The 12,211-nt window shown below is 40.9% G+C and overlaps 1 protein-coding gene across 1 annotated transcript in view; it reads right to left on the minus strand.

Moving 5' to 3' along the window:
* LOC132401028 (uncharacterized) overlaps positions 1-12,211 on the minus strand; it is a 90,828-nt gene that overhangs the window by 13,985 nt on the left and 64,632 nt on the right. The window contains exon 2 of the transcript XR_009514460.1: positions 4,895-4,988. The gene's annotated coding sequence lies outside the window, so the exon portion shown is untranslated. The remainder of the gene's footprint in view (positions 1-4,894; positions 4,989-12,211) is intronic.

Below are 12,211 nucleotides of genomic sequence, written 5' to 3' on the forward strand. Positions count from 1 at the left end.
CAGATTTGTAGATCACTGGGATCTTTTCTGGCGATGGTATGATGTATACTAAAAAGAAGGGTTACACGTGAACTTGAGAGGGACCAATATCCCTGCAAGTGGATTTGCCAGAACTTTTTGGGAGGGTGCACATTAACTTGGCAGGGGAATGGGAGCCTGAGCAATAGGTCAGATGATGGAGCAGTTGATGTAAAGGTAAACACAATGTGAAGAGAGACTGTAAGGAAGGATAGCAAGTCAGTTAGATGGGTTGAAATATGTTTACTTCAATGTGAAAAATATCAAGAATAAAGGTGGTGAACTGAGAGCATGGATAAGAATATGAAACTATGAAGTTGTGGCCATTACAGAATCTTGGCTATCTTAAGTGCAGGAATGACTGCTAGATGTTCCAGGGTTTAGATGTTTCAAAAGGGACAGGAAGGGAGTTAAAAGAGGTGGGGGAGAGGCATTGCTAATCAAGGATAGCTTCTGATAACTACAGCAAGGGAGGACATTGTGAATGGATTGTCCACTGAAACAGTGTAGGTGGAAGTCTGGACTAGGAAGGGAGCAATCACTCAATTGGGAGTATTCTATTGATCCGCAATAGAAACAGGGACACTGAGGAGCAAGTCTGCAGGTAGATTTTGGAAAGGTGCTAAAATAGCAAGGTTGTTGTCGTTATTGACATCAACTTCCTTCATCTTAATTGGCTCCTCCTTAGTGCAAGAGTTTTAGATGGGATAGATTTGTTACTTGAGTCCAGGAAGGATTTCTGACAAGTCTGGACAGTCTCAGGGGAGTAGAGGTCCAATTAGATCGAGTATTAGATAATTATGATGTTATTAGTGAAACTATAATTTGGAAGATTAAATTGACAACAGATATTCTCAGGGAATATCTGATGGCGAGTCTGTTTAGAAGGTACTTGCAAGGGGTTCTGGATAGTCTTGCCCTATTAAGGTAGGGAAAGGATGCCAGGGTGGAGGAACCATGGTTGCGTAGAGAGAAAATGGAACATTTAGTCAAGAGAAGGAAAGAACCATACTTAAGGTTTAGGAAATAAACATTAGATGGGTTTCCTGAGATTTTACAAAGTAACCAGGAAGGAGCTTAAGAAGGGACTTGGGGTAGAAAGATGCAGACATGATAAGGCATTGTGGCTAGGATTAAGAAAAACCAAAATCTTATGGTATTCTACACGTACATAAATGACAGTAAGATGATTAGTGTAACGGTAGGACTGATTGGAAATAAAAAAGAGGAAATGTGCCTGGTGTTGGACGAGATTAGAGAAGTCCTTAATGAATGGCTTGCTTCAGTATTGACTGGTGCAAAAGATCTTTACGAATGTGAGGTCAGCGTAGAGCAGGCTGAACGTGTCAAGGTTAAGAAAGAGAAGGTGCTGGAAACTTTGAAAAAACATTAGGATAGATACGTTCCTGGGGCCAGACAAGATGTACCCCACGTCATTACAGGAATTGAGGGAAGAGGTTGCTGTATCTTTCGGATGACCTTTGCATCCTCACTAGCCACAGGAGAAGTACTAGAGAATTGGAAAATGGCAAATGTTATTCCTTTGTTCCAGAATGATAATAGGAATAATCCTGGGAATCAAAGACCAGTGAGTCTTACAATCTTGATTGTGCCTAATATTCCTTATTGACTTTTTTGAGCATGTGACAAAACAGATTGTTGAAAGTAAATCCATGTGTGTGGTGTATCTGGGTTTTTAGTAAGGCATTCAATGAGGTTCCCTATGGCCAGAATCCTTCAGAAAGTCAAGAGGTATGGGATCCAGGAAAACTTGACTGTGTGGATATTGGAACCAGCTTGCCTACAGAAAGCAGAGTGGTTATTGGTGGAATGTATTCTGCATAGAGATTCCTGACTAGTGGTTTTCTGAAGGATCTTTTCCGTCCTTCGTTACCTTTATAAAAGTCTTTGATGAGGAAGTGCAAACATGTGGTATCAATTTGCTGCTGACATGAAGGATGGTGGTGTTGTGGATAGTGTAGAAGATTGTGATAGGTTACAAGAGGACATAGACAGGATGCAGAGCTGGACTGAAAAGTGGTAGAATAGGTTCAATCCAGAAAAATGTGAGGTGTTACATGCTGGAAAGTCAAACTTCTCGGCAGAGTACAAGGTTAATGACAGGATTCTTAGCAGTGTAGAGCAGTGGTCCCCAACGACTGGGCCGTCGCCCGGTACTGGTCTGTGACCCGGTGTTTGAGGACCACTGGTGTACAGCATCAAAGAGATCTTTAAGTCACAATCCACAGTTTCCTCAATGTTGCCACACAAGTTGATAAGGTGGTCAAGAAGGAAAATGTATTTTTAGCTTATTTTATAGAGTGATGCAACATTGAATAGGTCCTACCTGCTCTTCGAGCTGTGTCACCATGAACAACCTCCAGTTTAACCCCAGCCTAATCACAAGACAATTTATAATGACCAATTAACCTACTAGCTGGTACATCTTTGGACTGTGAGAGGAAACCCATACATTCCACGATGAGGACGTACAAACTCCTTAGAGAGGACATTGGGAATTGAACTTTGAACTCTGATGCTCTGAGCTATAATAGCGTCATGTTGACTGCTACACTACCATGATGCCCTAGTGTGGTCACCTTCAGTAGTTGATTTCAAGAGCTACAGTTAATGCAGCAACTCTATAATGGCACACCTGGAACATCATGTTCAGTCCTGTTTGCATCATTACAGGAAGCATGTAGAGCTTTAGAGAGGATGCAGAGAAGATTTACCAGGATGCGCCCTGCATGAGATGAAAGGCTGAGGAAGCTGTGGCTTTTCTCTTTAGAGTGAACGAGGATTAGAGGCAACTTTATAGATGTGTACAAGATGATAAGAGGCATAGACAGAGAAGACAGCAACGCCTTTTACCCAGGGTGTCAATGGCTAATAGGAGGTAATTGGAGTAAGGTACAGGGGAGATGTCTGCGGTAGAAATTTTACCAAGTACGTACAATGTACTGCCTGAGGTGGTGGTTGAGGGATATTCATTAGGGACATTTAGGAGACCCTTAGACAGGCACACATTTGAGAGAAATATGGTGTATTATTTGAGAGTTGAGGGCTAGATTGATCTTAATTGATTGATTAAGGTTAAAATATCAGCACAATATCATGGGCTGAAGAGCCTGCACTGTGCTGTTCTGTTCCATGTTCTATGTTCTATGCTATTCGCCCTTCTACACTGGGTGAATTGCTCCTTTATTGGCTGCAAGTCTCCAATGGTGAATGAGTTTGAAGTTTCTAAGCTCATCTCGCAGACAGCCATCAAAGAAAAACATGGGATTGAGTAGAGAATGGTCAGACTGATTGGGGAGTTGCTATTCTATGAGCCCTGGGCTATTGTCCTACATTTGACTTTGCTCTGGCTCTGTCTATGGTACAACATGTCCAGGACAAATAGGTAGATCTGACCTGGCAGATCGGAAGAGTAGTGCATCTGCAATCTGACGGAATTTTCTCAGTACAATGTAAGTAACAGCAGCATAAACCTGTAAGGATCCAGTGCAGGAAGCAATGGAACTTTACTTCTGAATAGGATCTCAGTGCACACTGCCCCACCAGTTGTTACTAGTCTTGTTCCCTTGCATCTCCCCCATTCCTACACCACCTGCTTCCCACTTTCTCGATCATACAGTTACCCTCAGGCAATAGTTTACCCTGTTTGTTCTAATCCTTCATATATTGGCCAGTTCCACATTAGTGCAGAGACTAACTTCTTTCTGTTCTTGAGTGGAAATGTTGCTGGATCTTTATTTTTTCGAATTTTTTGTTGTGACATTGTTTTTAGACTGAAAAAAGAAATAATTGTGCAATCAGAATACAGATGTCATTAAGAAACATTCCTCACTTTCCATTCCATCTGGGATAATATATAGTGGAGTTTGGAGTGAGAATGTGGAGACATCCAGCAGAATGAGTCCAAGATGCTTTCTGATCTTCATGGTTGAGTTTCACAACATGAGACAACTTGTCAACAGTGGATTATCAGTGACATGATTAAAACTACCAAGGAATTTTAACCAGAAGCTAGTGTAGAACTGAGAAGGTGGAGTCCCGAAAGACAACTTTTACATAGACAAGTGTGTAGTGTTGCATTTAACCGTGGAAGACTTGCACAGCAAATGACAGAGCTTTGCAGAATGTTATAGAACAAAGAAATCTAGGGGTACAATTCCAGAGCTCCCAGTAAATGGTGACACAGTTAGTGTGGTGAAGAAAGCATTTGGCACACATGATTTCAGTTGTCAGGACATGCAGGACAAGAGTTAACATATCATATTGGTAAGATCACACATGGAATATTGTGAACACTTCTGCACCCATTTATACTGTGTCAGCTGGAAAGAGTGCATTGAAGATTAATAAAGATATTACAGGGACTGTGGAGATTCAGCTAAAAGGAGAGATTGGATAGGCTGGTGCTTTTTCCTTGGTACATAAGGGGCTGAGGGACAATCTGACAAAGGTTCATAAGATCATGAGGGGCATAGTCTCAATCTTTCTTCCAACATAGAGTACTCAAAAACTAGAGCTCATAGATGAGAAGAGGAAGATTAAAAGAGGATCTGAGGTGCAATTTCTTTTTACATAGAGTGTATATTGAGCAAGTTGCAAGAGAAAGAAAGGTAAAATTACAAAACCTAAAAGACATTTGAACAGATATAAATACTTCAAAGACATTTTAACAAATATATGGAATGAAAAGGTAAAAATCCCAAGGGATTAGCTCAGGTAAGGATCTTGTTGGTCTGGATGAGTTGTATCCAAGATGCTGCTTCCATACTCTATAGCTGTTTGACCCTCAACTCTATAACAGGAAATTAATAGTCTTCCTCACCAACCATCAATGTTAATTCCCAATAGTACTTACATTATGCTCAATGACTTTCAAGACTGGATGACAGATTGTGCTGTTGCACGATTATTCCACAAGATCTATTCCATTTATTCCTGCAACCTGGAACCTAAGGAGGACAGAAAGAGTTACACAGAGTCTCAGCATCTTGGGCTTTGCCCCGATCACTGTCTAATGCACTCAGTTACTCTCTGAACCTTCAGGTGGATCTGCTGTTCAAGCAGTGAGTTCAAACCTATTTATATTGTGTAATGAATGTGATTTTGAATATAGACACTCAGGAATGACATCACCTTATATATTATGCAACACTTGTGCCAAGACAACGTTGTGTCCTGCACTCATTAATTCTCCCAACTCTGGGGAACACTGAGTTACCACAGGAGATATTTAACTGGACTGGTTTATTAAACATCATTGACTGGTGAGATCTGCTGAAGATGGAATTAGCAGGAAGGAGGTCATTAATGGAAATGGTTTATGACTGGCCCCAATCTAAATATTTTCTTGCAGCATTCACAGTAGAACAAATAAATACAACAGAATCAATGAAAATCTGCACACACGGACTGACAAATAATTAACTTGCAAAAGCAAATGAACTGTGCAAATAAAAATAAATATATAAGTAAATGATACTGAGAACATGAACTCCTCCATCCCGATCAAAAAGGTGCAACAGCGTTTTTATTTCCTGTGGAGCATCAAGAAAGCTCACCTCAGTCCCGCGACACTGACGGACATTTACTGCTGTACCATTGAGAGCATACTCACCAGCTGCATCTCAGTGTGGAATGGCAATTGTCCCTTATCGGACCGCAAAGCACTCCAGCCTGTGGTGAAAACTACCCCGTGGATTATCGGCACCCAATTGCCCACCATTGAGAATATCTACCATAAATGCTGCCTGGGCAGGGTGAAAAGCATTATCAAGGATGCATCTCACCTTACCAATGGATTTTCTACTCTCTTCCCATCTGGTAGTCGGTACAGGCATAGTAGTACTTACTTTTTATTCACTGTTATTTAATAAATAACACTATTCTGTGCATTTCTGGTTAGATGCTAAATGCATTTCATTGGCTTTGTATCTGTACTCGGCACAATGACACTAATGTTGAATCAAATCTAATCTAATCTATAGAGTCCTTGAAAATGAGTCCATAGTTTGTGTAATCATTTCTGTGTTGAGTGAAGTTGTTCCTGCTGGTTTAGGAGTCTGATAGTTGAAGGATGATAACTGTTCCTGAACCTGGTACGTGTCGGACCTAAGGCTCCTGCCCTTCCTTTCTTATGGCAGCAGCAAGAAGAAAACATGGCCTGGATGGTGGGGTCATCGATAATGGAAGCTGCTTTCTTGTGGCAGTGCTCCTTATAAATGTGCTCAATGATGAAGGGTTTTGCTTCTGATGATCGGTGCTGTATCCATCACTTTGTGTAGGTTTTTCCATTCTTGGTCATTGGTGTTTCCATACCTGCCCTTGATGTTCACAGTAAGATTACACTCCATTGAGCAAATATAGAAGCTTGCCAAGGTTTTACATGACATGCTGAATCTGCGAAATCTTCAAAGTAACTAGAGGCACTGCTGCACTTTCTTTGTAAAGGTATTAATGTGCTGGTCCCTGGACAGATCCTCTGAAATGATGACACCAAGGAATTTGTACTTACTAACCTTCTCCACCTCTGATCCCCCAATGAGGACTGGCTCATAGATCTGTTTTCTTCCTCCAGCAGTCAATAATCTGCTTTTTGCTTTGCTGATGTTGAGTGTGAGAGTGATGCATTGAACTTCAGGAGGTCAATTGTTAGAGGAACGTATAGTAAGAATAGTATAAAGGAAAGTGTAGGAGATAGAGCAATGTCAGTCATCCCATCATGATCTGTCAGGTCACTCTGCTAGCTAAGAGACAGTGATAATCACAAAAAAAAACAACACAGTGAAATAAGAACAATAATTGACACTTGGTTAGTATGAAGTGAGAATGTAGCTGAGACATTTTACAGCACTGTGAACTGTCCTATTGTAAACATTCCACTGTGAATTGTCCGGGAGGACAGATCCTAAGGGTGTCTTGGGGACTGACATCTTGTGGAAAGGACATTTTGATGAATTACAACTGCTCATTCTGATGATTAAGGAAGTGGATGACTGAAATTATCTTAATCATGAAATTGAAGTTAGCAGATATACATACTCATTATGGATAAGGATTGGATTTACAGCTGTGTAAATGGCAAAAAGAAGCAAGTGATGTTTGGAAAGTATTTAAAGAAAAGTACAGTGCCTATAAAAAGTATTCACCCCCCCCTTGCAAGTTTTCATGTTTTATTGTTTTACAACATTGAATCACAATGGATTTCATTTGACCTTGTGACACTGATCAGCAAAAAAAAGACTCTTGTGTCAAAGTGAAAACAGTCTAAACTAATTACAAGTATAAAACACAAAATAATTGATTGCTTAAGTATTCACCCCTTCAAGTCAGTATTTAGTAGATGCACCTTTGGCAGCAATTACAACCTTGAATTTGTGTGGATAGGTCTCTGTCAGATTTGTACATCTGGACACTACATTATTTCCAATTCTTCTTTACAAAACTACTCAAGCACTCAGATTGCATCGGGATTGAGGTCTGGGCTCTGACTTTGCCACTCTAGGACAGTAATTTTGTTGTTTTTAAGCCATTCCTTTGTAGATTTGGCTTTGTGCTTGGGGTCATTGTCTTTCTGAAAAACAAATCTTCTCCCAAGTTGCAGTTCTCTTGCAAAATGCATGAGATTTTTCTCCAGGATTTCCTTGTGCTTTGCTGCATTCATTTTTCGCTTTAACTTCACAAGCCATCCAGGGCCTGTTGGACTGAATCATGATGCAGCCACCATCATGCTTCATGGTAGGGATGGTATGTTTTTGATGATGTGTGGTGTTTGGTTTACACTAAACATAGTGTTTAGTCTGATGGCCAAAAAACTCAATTTTGGCTTAATTGGACCATAGAACCTTCTGGCAAACTCTAGCTGAGATTTCTTAGGAGTTTTTTTTCCCATAGTGGCTTTCTCTTTACCACTCTTCCATAAAGCTGTGACTGGTGAAGCACACGGGCAACAATTCTATGTGCAGTCTCTCCCATTTCAGCCACTGAAGCTTGTAACTCCTCCAGAGTTGTCACAGGTGTCTTGGTGGCCTCCCTCACTAGTCCTCTTCTTGCATGGTCACTCAGTCTTTGAGGTTGGCCTGATCTAGGCAGAATTACAGCTGTGCCATATTCTTTCCATTTCCTGACTGTACTTCAAGGGGTATTCAGTGACTTGGAAACTTTCTTGACTCTATCTCCTGACTCAGGCTTTACAATAACCTTTCTGGGGAGTTGCTTGGTGTGTTCTTTTGTCTTCATGGTGTAGTTTTTGCCAGGATACTGTCTCACCAGCAGCTGGACCTTCCAGATATAGGTGTGTTGTTACTACAATCAATTGAAACACCTTGACTGCACACAGGTACGCAGATCCCCAAAAACAGATCTCCATTTCTAAAACCAATTAGCTGCACCAGTGATGATTTGATGTGTCTTATTAAAGGGGGGGGGTGAATATTTATGCAATGAACTATTTTGCGTTTTATATTTGTACTTAATGTATGATCAGCGTCATAAAGCCAAATTAAATCCACTGCTATTCAAGCAGAACAAGTGCTACACCTGCCCTTACGCTTCCTCCCTCATCACCATTCAGGGTCCCAGACAGTCCTTCCAGATGAGGCGACACTTCACCTGTGAATCTGTTGTTGTGAGATGCTATGGCCGGTGCTCCCGGTGTGGCCTTCTATGTATTGGTGAGTCCCGACGCAAACTGGGAGACTGTTTCGCTGAACACCTATGCTCTGTCCACCAGAGGGAGCAGGATCTCCCAGTGGCCACATGTTTTAATTCCACATCCCATTCCCATTCCGATATGTCAATCCATGGCTTCCTCTATTGTCGAAATGAAGCCACACTCAGGTTGGAGGAACCACACCTTATATTCCATCTGGGTAGCCTCCAACCTGATGGCATGAACATTGATTTGTCTAACTTCCATTCATGCCCCTCCTCCCCTTCTTACCTCATCTCTATTTATTTATTAGTCATTATAATATATTTTTTCTCTCTTTTTCCTTCTTACATTAACTACTTGCCTGTTCTCAATCTTTCTCTGGTTCTCCCCCCTTTCTTTCTTCCAAGGCCTTACGTCCTATGATACTCCCCCTTCTCTGGCCTTGTTTCCCTTTTGCCAATCAATTTCCCAGCTCTTAGCTTCATCCCTCCCCTTCCTGTCTTCTCCTATCATTTTGGGTCTCCCCCTCCCAAATCTCTTATTAGCTCTTTTTTCCGTCAGTCCTGATGAAGGGTCTCGACCCAAAACTTCAATTGTACTTCTTCCTATAGATGCTGCCTGGCCTGCAGCGTTCCACCAGCATTTTGTGTGTGCCACTGTTACTTAACATTGTAAAACAATAAAACATGAAAAGTTCCTCAGGAGATGAATTCTTTTTATAGGCACTGTATAAAAAGGTATCTTATGGGTTAACCTGTTCTGTATTCATGTATATTTTAACCCTTACAGGCTGTTGTTGAGCTTCCTTGTGTGTTACAGACTGAACGTAATGTCAGAGGGCATTCTGGTAGATGACATACAAGTAAGATAAATAGCAGCATATTTGTTCCCCACCTCTCCATCTCTCATGTGTGTTATTCATGGCCTCCGAGCTTGTCAGTAACACAAATATAACATAACCACTGTCAGTGACTCTGGAGGCAAGCTAATGAAGAAGATCCTGAGTCAGGGACTCAACGATCTCAACAAGATCTCACCTCAGCCAGGCTCACGAACAATGGGTAATAACTGAAAACAAGCAGTGAGTTTTGGAGGTTGTGAAAGTAAGCCAAGGAGCTGTGTAACTGAAAGAGTTGTGAAAGGAAAGAGTTAACCAGTTGTTTGAAACTATTGAGTGAATCTTGGAATGTGTATGGGATGAAACCAGAGAACCTGGAGGAAATCCACACAGTCATGAGGGGGACTACGAACTCCTTACGGACAATGGTAGGAACTGTATGTTTCGATATTTGAGTTACTTGAATCAATTGCAATTAATAAAGAAGTATATTTGTTTGGCAAAGGCATTGCCTGGTGTGTTTTATATTTGCTTAGTAACATTTGGCCTCCCTGGATGGGCTGAATAAGAAGTGATTTTACTTTCAAATTGATCTGAACACCCATGTAAACTATCACATTTTTGTGTTAAAGACTGAGTTAATTATAACACAGCCTCCTGCGCAGTAATTGCATTATGGTACCAAGTAGTCTCATTGTGTTCTGGCTTGGTGGTTGTGTAACGGCTATAATCATCACAGTGACAAAAGCCAAAGATATTCCTGCTGGCCTGCTGCAACAATACATATCCGAAATGGGTAAAAGTTTGATTAAGAACCCTTTGGGGATGGGATCCCTTGGAGATATCTTTTGGAAGAAGGTGCAAATGGACCAGAGCAAAAAAGATAGAGAATCCAGTGAACCAATCCCAGTCACAAGTGTGTTCTAGGAATTAGAAGCACCAAGGGAAGCGATTAAGGATCTGAAACAAATGGAAGAATGTCAGAATCAAATTTTGAAACATACACCTTGATTGGAACAGGGCAAGGCAAAGAGGAGGTGAATAATATTGCAAATATTTGCAACCTGTTTCTGGAGTTATCTTGAAGGAGTTTATTTTCCAAATGTAAATAATCTATTCTTTGCAGGTGGCGGAGCGTGTGGTGGGAATTTAAACTGGAGCAGAAGGGGGTTGGAAACCAGAGTGTCAGAACAGATAATGGAGTGGTTGTGAAGAAATATGTTGTTAAGGCTACATACAAAATCCGGAATTGCAAGTTTGAGAATGATGGAACTAATTTTCTGAATTGTATATATTTCAATGCAAGGAGTATTGTAGGAAAGGCAGAGGAGCTGGGCATGAATGATGACATTTGTAGCCACTAATGAGACTTGATTGCAGGAGGGGCAGACTGGCAGTTCAATGACCATATTACTGGGAATATGTATTTCATACCACCCAATTATCAGCAGGATTTGAAGAGCAAATCTGTAAAGAGATCACAGGCTATTCCAAGAAACGTAAGGTTGTAATAGTAACACACGCAAAATGCTGGAGGAGCTTGGCAAGCCACGTAGCATCTATGGAAAAAAAGTACAGTCGATGTTTCGGTCTGAGACCCTTTGGCAGGACTGAAAGGTCTCAACCCGAAACATCGACTGTACTCTATTCCATAGATGTTGCCTGGCCTGCCGAGTTCCTCCGGCATTTTGTGTGTGTTGCTTGGATTTCTAGAATCTGTAGATTGTCTCTTGTTTGAGATTGTAATAGTAGGCGATTTTAACTTTCTACATATTGACTTGGACTCTCATACTGTAAAAACACCTCAAGTGGATAGAGGTTGTCAAATGTGTTCAGGAAAGTGTCCTTAATCAGTACATAAATATGTCTAGAGGAAGTGCGATTCTAGATTTCCTATTATAAAATGAGACGAGACTGGTGACAGTCGTTTGTGTAGGGGAACCCTACATCTAGTGATCATTATGGCATTAGTTTCAAGGTAATTATTGAGAAGGTTAGGTCTGGCCCTCAGGTTGAGATTCTAAATTGGAGAAAGGCCAATTTTGATGGTCTCAGAAAGGATGTGGCAAGTGTGGATTTGAACAGGTTGTCTTCTGGCAAAGATGTGCTTGCTAAGTAGGAGGTATTTAAAGGTGAAATTTTGAGAGTACAGAATTTGTATTTACTTGTCAGAATAAAAGGCAAGGATAACAGGTTTAGGGAACCCTGATTTTTGGAAGATCAAGAAGAAGGTGGTGCATAAAAGAGGAGTATAAGAAATGCAAGAGAAGACATAAAAAAATTAGAAAGGCTTAAAAAGGGCATGAGGTTACTCCAGCTGACAAGGTAAAGGAAAATCCCAAGGGTTACAAAGATATAGTAGGAGCAAATGGATAGCAAGGGACAGAATTGGTCCACTTGAAGATCAGAGTGGTCACCTATGCATGAAGCCAAATGAGATTGAGGGGATCTGAAATGGATTTTTTTGTATCTGTATTCACTTGAGGGACAAACATAGGCTGCAGAAGTGAGGCAAAACAGCAGTGAAGTCATGAACTGTGTATATATCACAGAGGAGGATGTGTTTGCAGTCTTGAGGTAAATTAGGATTGATAAATCCTCAGAGGTTGACAAAGTATTCCCTTGGACCTTGTGAGGGACTAGTACAGAAATTGCAGAGATTCTAGAAGAGGGATTTAAAATAC

This window comes from Hypanus sabinus, chromosome 10, assembly GCF_030144855.1.
Source record: "Hypanus sabinus isolate sHypSab1 chromosome 10, sHypSab1.hap1, whole genome shotgun sequence".
Lineage (NCBI taxonomy): Eukaryota > Metazoa > Chordata > Chondrichthyes > Myliobatiformes > Dasyatidae > Hypanus > Hypanus sabinus.